The sequence below is a fragment of the Pseudophryne corroboree genome, chromosome 1 (genome assembly GCF_028390025.1).
Source record: "Pseudophryne corroboree isolate aPseCor3 chromosome 1, aPseCor3.hap2, whole genome shotgun sequence".
Taxonomy (NCBI): domain Eukaryota; kingdom Metazoa; phylum Chordata; class Amphibia; order Anura; family Myobatrachidae; genus Pseudophryne; species Pseudophryne corroboree.
The window spans coordinates 558,191,800-558,197,799 of NC_086444.1; the positions used below are offsets into that span (position 1 = coordinate 558,191,800).

Here is a 6,000-nt window from a genome sequence, read left to right on the forward strand (position 1 = left end):
AGAAGCAGAGGAGGGAACACATACACCGACTGGTACACCCATGGTGTTACCAGAACGTCCACAGCTATTGCCTGAGGGTCTCTTGACCTGGCGCAATACCTGTCCAGTTTTTTGTTCAGGCGGGACGCCATCATGTCCACCTTTGGTCTTTCCCAACGGTGCACAATCATGTGGAAAAAACTTCTCGATGAAGTCCCCACTCTCCCGGGTGGAGGTCGTGCTGAGGAAGTCTGCTTCCCAGTTGTCCACTCCCGGAATGAAAACTGCTGACATTACCTTGGTAAAGACCCGGGGTGCCGTGGACAATCCAAACGGCAGCGTCTGAAACTGATAGTGACAGTTTTGTACCATGAACCTGAGGTACCCTTTGTGAGAAGGGCAAATTTGGACATGGAGGTAAGCATCCTTGATGTCCAGGGACACCATATAGTCCCCTTCTTCCTGGTTCGCTATCACTACTCTGAGTGACTCCATTTAGAATAGGTCTCACCTAGCCGTCTGGCTTCAGTACCACAATATAGTGTGGAATAATACCCCTTTACTTGTTGTAGGAGGGGTACTTTGATTATCACCTGCTGGGAATACAGCTTGTGAATTGTTTCCAATACTGCCTCCCTGTCGGAGGTAGACGTTGGTAAAGCAAACTTCAGGAACCTGCGAGGGGGAGACGTCTCGAATTTCCAATCTGTACCCCTGGGATACTACTTGTAGGATCCAGGGGTCCACTTGCGAGTGAGCCCACTGCGTGCTGAAACTCTTGAGACGACCCCCCACCGCACCTGTTTGTACGGCCCCAGCGTCATGCTGAGGACTTGGCAGAAGCGGTGGAAGGCTTCTGTTCCTGGGAATGGGCTGCCTGCTGCAGTCTTCTTCCCTTACCTCTATCCCTGGGCAGATATTATGGGGACGAAAGGACTGAGGCTGAAAAGACTATGTCTTTTTCTGCTGAGATGTGACTTGGGGTAAAAAAGGTGGATTTTCTAGCTGTTGCCGTGGCCACCAGGTCCGATGGACCGACCCCAAATAACTCCTCCCCTTTATACGGCAATACTTCCATGTGCCGTTTGGAATCTGCATCACCTGACCACTGTCGTGTCCATAAACATCGTCTGGCAGATATGGACATCGCACTTACTCTTGATGCCAGAGTTTCGCATATATAGAAATGCATCTTTTAAATGCTCTATAGTCAATAAAATACTGTCCCTGTCAAGGGTATCAATATTTCCAGTCAGGGAATCCGACCAAGCCACCCCAGCGCTGACCATCCAGGCTGAGGCGATCGCTGGTCGCAGTATAACACCAGTATGTGTGTATATACTTTTTAGGATATTTTCCAACCTCCTATCAGTTGGTTCCTTGAGGGCGTCCGTATCTGGAGACGGTAACGCCACTTGTTTTTATAAGCGTGTGAGCGCCTTATCCACCCTAAGGTGTGTTTCCCAACGCGCCATAACTTCTGGCGGGAAAGGGTATACCGCCAATAATTTTCTATCGGGGGAAACCCACGCATCATCACACACTTCATTTAATTTATCTGATTCCAGAAAAACCACATGTAGTTTTTTCACACTCCACATAATACCCTTTTTTGTGGTACTTGTAGTATCAGAAATATGTAACATCTCCTTCATTGCACTTAACAAGTAACGTGTGGCCCTAAAGGAAAATACGTTTGTTTCTTCACCGTCGACACTGGAGTCAGTGTCCGTGTCTGTGTCGACCGACTGAGGTAAAAGGACGTTTTAACGCCCCTGACGGTGTTTTAGACGCCTGGACAGGTACTAATTGGTTTGCCGGCCGTCTCATGTCGTCAACCGACCTTGCAGCGTGTTGACATTATCACGTAATTCCTTAAATAAGCCATCCATTCCGGTGTCGACTCCCTAGAGAGTGACATCACCATTACCGGCAATTGCTCCGCCTCCTCACCAACATCGTCCTCATACATGTCGACACACAAGTACCGACACACAGCACACACACAGGGAATGCTCTGATAGAGGACAGGACCCCACTAGCCCTTTGGGGAGACAGAGGGAGAGTTTGCCAGCACACACCAAAAACGCTATATTATACAGGGACAACCTTTATATAAGTGTTTTTCCCTTATAGCATTTTAATATATACAGGTTGAGTATCCCATATCCAAATATTCCGAAATACGGAATATTCCGAAATACGGAATTATTTGAGTGAGAGTGAGATAGTGAAACCTTTGTTTTTTGATGGCTCAATGTACACAAACTTTGTTTAATACACAAAGTTATTAATAATATTGTATTAAATGACCTTCAGGCTGTGTATATTAGGTGTATATGAAACATAAATGAATTGTGTGAATGTAGACACACTTTGTTTAATGCACAAAGTTATAAAAAATATTGGCTAAAATTACTTTCAGGCTGTGTGTATAAGGTGTATATGAAACATAAATGCCTTCTGTGCTTAGATTTAGGTCCCATCACCATGATATCTCATTATGGTATGTAATTATTCCAAAATACGGAAAAATCCGATATCCAAAATACCTCTGGTCCCAAGCATTTTGGATAAGGGAGACTCAACCTGTATATACATATCGCCAAATAAGTGCCCCCCCTCTCTGTTTTAACCCTGTTTCTGTAGTGCAGTGCAGGGGAGAGCCTGGGAGCCTTCCCACCAGCATTTCTGTGAGGGAAAATGGCGCTGTGTGCTGAGGAGAATAGGCCCCGCCCCCTTTTCGGTGGGCTTCTTCTCCCGTTTTTCTGAGACCTGGCAGGGGTTAAATACATCCATATAGCCTCCAGGGGCTATATGTGATGTATTTTTAGCCAGAATAAGGTATTATACATTGCTGCCCAGGGCGCCCCCAGCAACGCCCTGCACCCTCCGTGACCGTTGGTGTGAAGTGTGTGACAACAATGGCGCACAGCTGCAGTGCTGTGCGCTACCTTCATGAAGACTGAAAAGCCTTCTGCCGCCGGTTTCTGGACCTTCAATCTTCAGCATCTGCAAGGGGGATCGGCGGCGCGGCTCCGGGACGAACCCCAGGGTGAGACCTGTGTTCCGACTCCCTCTGGAGCTAATGGTGTCCAGTAGCCTAAGAAGCCAATCCATCCTGCACGCAGGTGAGTTGAACTTCTCTCCCCTAAGTCCCTCGATGCAGTGAGCCTGTTGCCAGCAGGACTCACTGAAAATAAGAAACCTAAAAACTTTTTCTAAGCAGCTCCTTAAGAGAGCCACCTAGATTGCACCCTGCTCGGACGGGCACAAAAACCTAACTGAGGCTTGGAGGAGGGTCATAGGGGGAGGAGCCAGTACACACCACCTGATCCTAAAGCTTTAGTTTTGTGCCCTGTCTCCTGCGGAGCCGCTAATCCCCATGGTCCTGACGGAGTCCCCAGCATCCACTTAGGACGTCAGAGAAATATGCAATATATCTGTGACAGAAACCAGCTGTATCTTCTATCATCAGACTCTGACAGAAAACTCATCAATGCCCAATGTGACTATAAAAACCCAGCTGTCCCAGTTACTGTCCCAGTTACTTCATCAGACTCCCTATCTACCACAGAAGAGACACTGGATTAATCAGTAAGGGAAGGACCAGCAATGGGTTTATCAACCCTTTAGTCTCCATTTGATGCCAGTACTAGGCTGACGTACTATGCCAGCTACAAGCAGTACTGTTATCTACTCCGGACATGATATGATATATTTGCCTGGGCAGTTCCAGAGAATAATAAAAAATATTTGCCTTAACAGGTGTGCCTGTGAGAAATCAATATTATTTGTATTATTTTTTTATAGCAACATACTGACCATAATATGGAGAAAAAATTCTGGATGGTTAGGTCTCAGTTTTACCTCAGAATCTGAGTGTGTCAGTCAGAGAGACTGAGACTGCATCCTCAATCCTCCATTGCTGAGAGATAATCTGCCTCATCAAACTTTAGCCCCGCCCAGCCGCTTGTGTGTGTGACCTATGCACAACCTAGACTGCTGGGAAGGTGTAGGTTCACTGTAATGCTGCGTACACATTAGAAAAAGAAAACTGCCCAGACTTCACCCAGTTATGTCGTCAGTCCCTGCAGTGTCGATTGGTCACCAGTACACACATGCAGAAGCGGCAATATTTTGTAAGCCTGCGTGACTAATATTTGATCACAGCAGGCAGCAGTGGGTGAAAAGCATCAGTTTCTAATCCAGAGATGGGGAACCTGTGGCCCTCCAGCTGTTGCTAAACTACACATACCAGCATGCCCTGCAACAGTTTTGCAATTTGGCCATGCTAAAACTGTTGCAGGGCATGCTGGGATGTGTAGTTTAACAACAGCCAAAGGTTCCCCATCCCTGTTCTAATCTAATGAAATCATCATATTTTGGGGTCTATTCATGAAGCAATGAAAAGTGTGAAGAAGTGAGCCTGTGGTTCCTGTACAATTCAATCATATTTAAGTATGTTATATGAGGTGGGACCTTATGAATGTCAACATTCATGTCCAAATTGTGTCTTGACAGTCAACATAATGTTATTCTACTGTTACAGGCCAAACCCTATACTAACCCTAAACCTAATGCTAACACCTAACACTAACTGCAGCCTAACACTGAACCTAACCTTAACTGTTAACTTAAGCCTGTAATGCCAACATTGTCAATGTTGATAAATTCACTGTAGATATAACTTCAATGTTGACATTCTGGTGTCGACATTCCACTTGTTTCTCTCCAAAGTCTTTTTGTCTGAAATGGCTGATGATAAAGCAATCGGATGCATAGAAAATATATATCCAGCTAAAACATGTTTTGCTCTGTCAAGGTTTGGGAAGTATTACTTTGAAATATGTACAATTTACTTGTAGTGCTGTAATAAGTCAGCTTGTTAGTTCTCGCTATCCACAAGGAATCAATAAAATTTGCTTTTCATCTTTGTTTTTCAGTGTTGTTGATCAAAATAGTTTTTTTGTGAATTGTGAAGACTGTCTTTCCCATTTTATTCTTCATATTTTGGTTATATATATTTGTGTACAATGTATTGAAAAGTTCAGTAAGGAATAGTTTGTAGTTGAACAAATCCTTAGAATGTCCTCACTGTAAGGACTTACAATATACTCATGGAGGGTTTAACTTCTGCTTGTAGTAGGTTTCCTGTAGCACCACAGGGAAGATGTTGTAATCCCGACGCTCCCGCCACTATTCCGAATACCGACACTGGCATCCAGAATGGAATCCCGACAGCCGGGATGCTGAATGAAGAGATGCCGTGGCACTGGAGAGGTATGGTTACGGTTAGGCTACCGAGGGGAGGGTCTGGTTTAGGGAGCGGGGTGGGGGGTTAGGTTTAGGCACCTCCGGAGGGTGTTAGGGTTAGGCACTAAGGGCGGAGGTTAGGGTTAGGCTGCGGGTAGGGAGGTGGGGAGAGGGGAGAACACCCCTTACTCACCCCTGTTGGCTTTTTAATCAGCAGGATCCTGGCGTCGGTATTTTGAACGCCGGGATCCCATGTGCCGGGATCTCACACTGATCCCGCACCAGGGTGTGAACACAGATACACTTCCTGGAAATACAGTTGTCAATATGACAAATGTTCTTTCTGTATGACACATTGAGCAATGACTATATTATTTATACTGTATATCTTATATCAGAGGCGGAACTACCGGCAGTGCACTGCACTGGGGCCCGCCTCTGTCCAGGGGCCCAAGCATGTAATGAGTCAAACTGACTCATTACATGCCGCTGTGCGCTGCAGGCAACCGCTGCCCGCAGCGCACAGCCGCCCGGAGATAGGAGCTGAGCAGCTGTACAGACGGGGGAAGGAGGAGGGAGCCGGAGGACGGAGCCGCAGCAGCGCTTTGTTACTGGTGGAGGCGCTGCTGCTGCTGCTCCTCTGCTTCCCTATAGGCTGTCTTCCGAGAACAGCCTATAGGGAAGCAGAGGGGCAGCAGCAGCAGCGCCTCCACCAGTAACAAAGCGCTGCTGCGGCTCCGTCCTCCGGCTCCCTCCTCCTCATTC

The 6,000-nt window shown here is 46.6% G+C and overlaps 1 protein-coding gene across 3 annotated transcripts in view; it reads right to left on the reverse strand.

Moving 5' to 3' along the window:
• ZNF462 (zinc finger protein 462) overlaps positions 1-3,924 on the reverse strand; it is a 384,254-nt gene extending 380,330 nt beyond the window's left edge. For 2 of the 3 annotated variants that reach the window (XM_063914138.1, XM_063914140.1), the window contains exon 1: positions 3,805-3,917. The gene's annotated coding sequence lies outside the window, so the exon portion shown is untranslated. Of the gene's footprint in view, positions 1-3,804 lie in introns of all 3 variants that reach the window. The other variant, XM_063914139.1, reaches the window with a different exon arrangement.
• Positions 3,925-6,000: the final 2,076 nt, after the last annotated feature.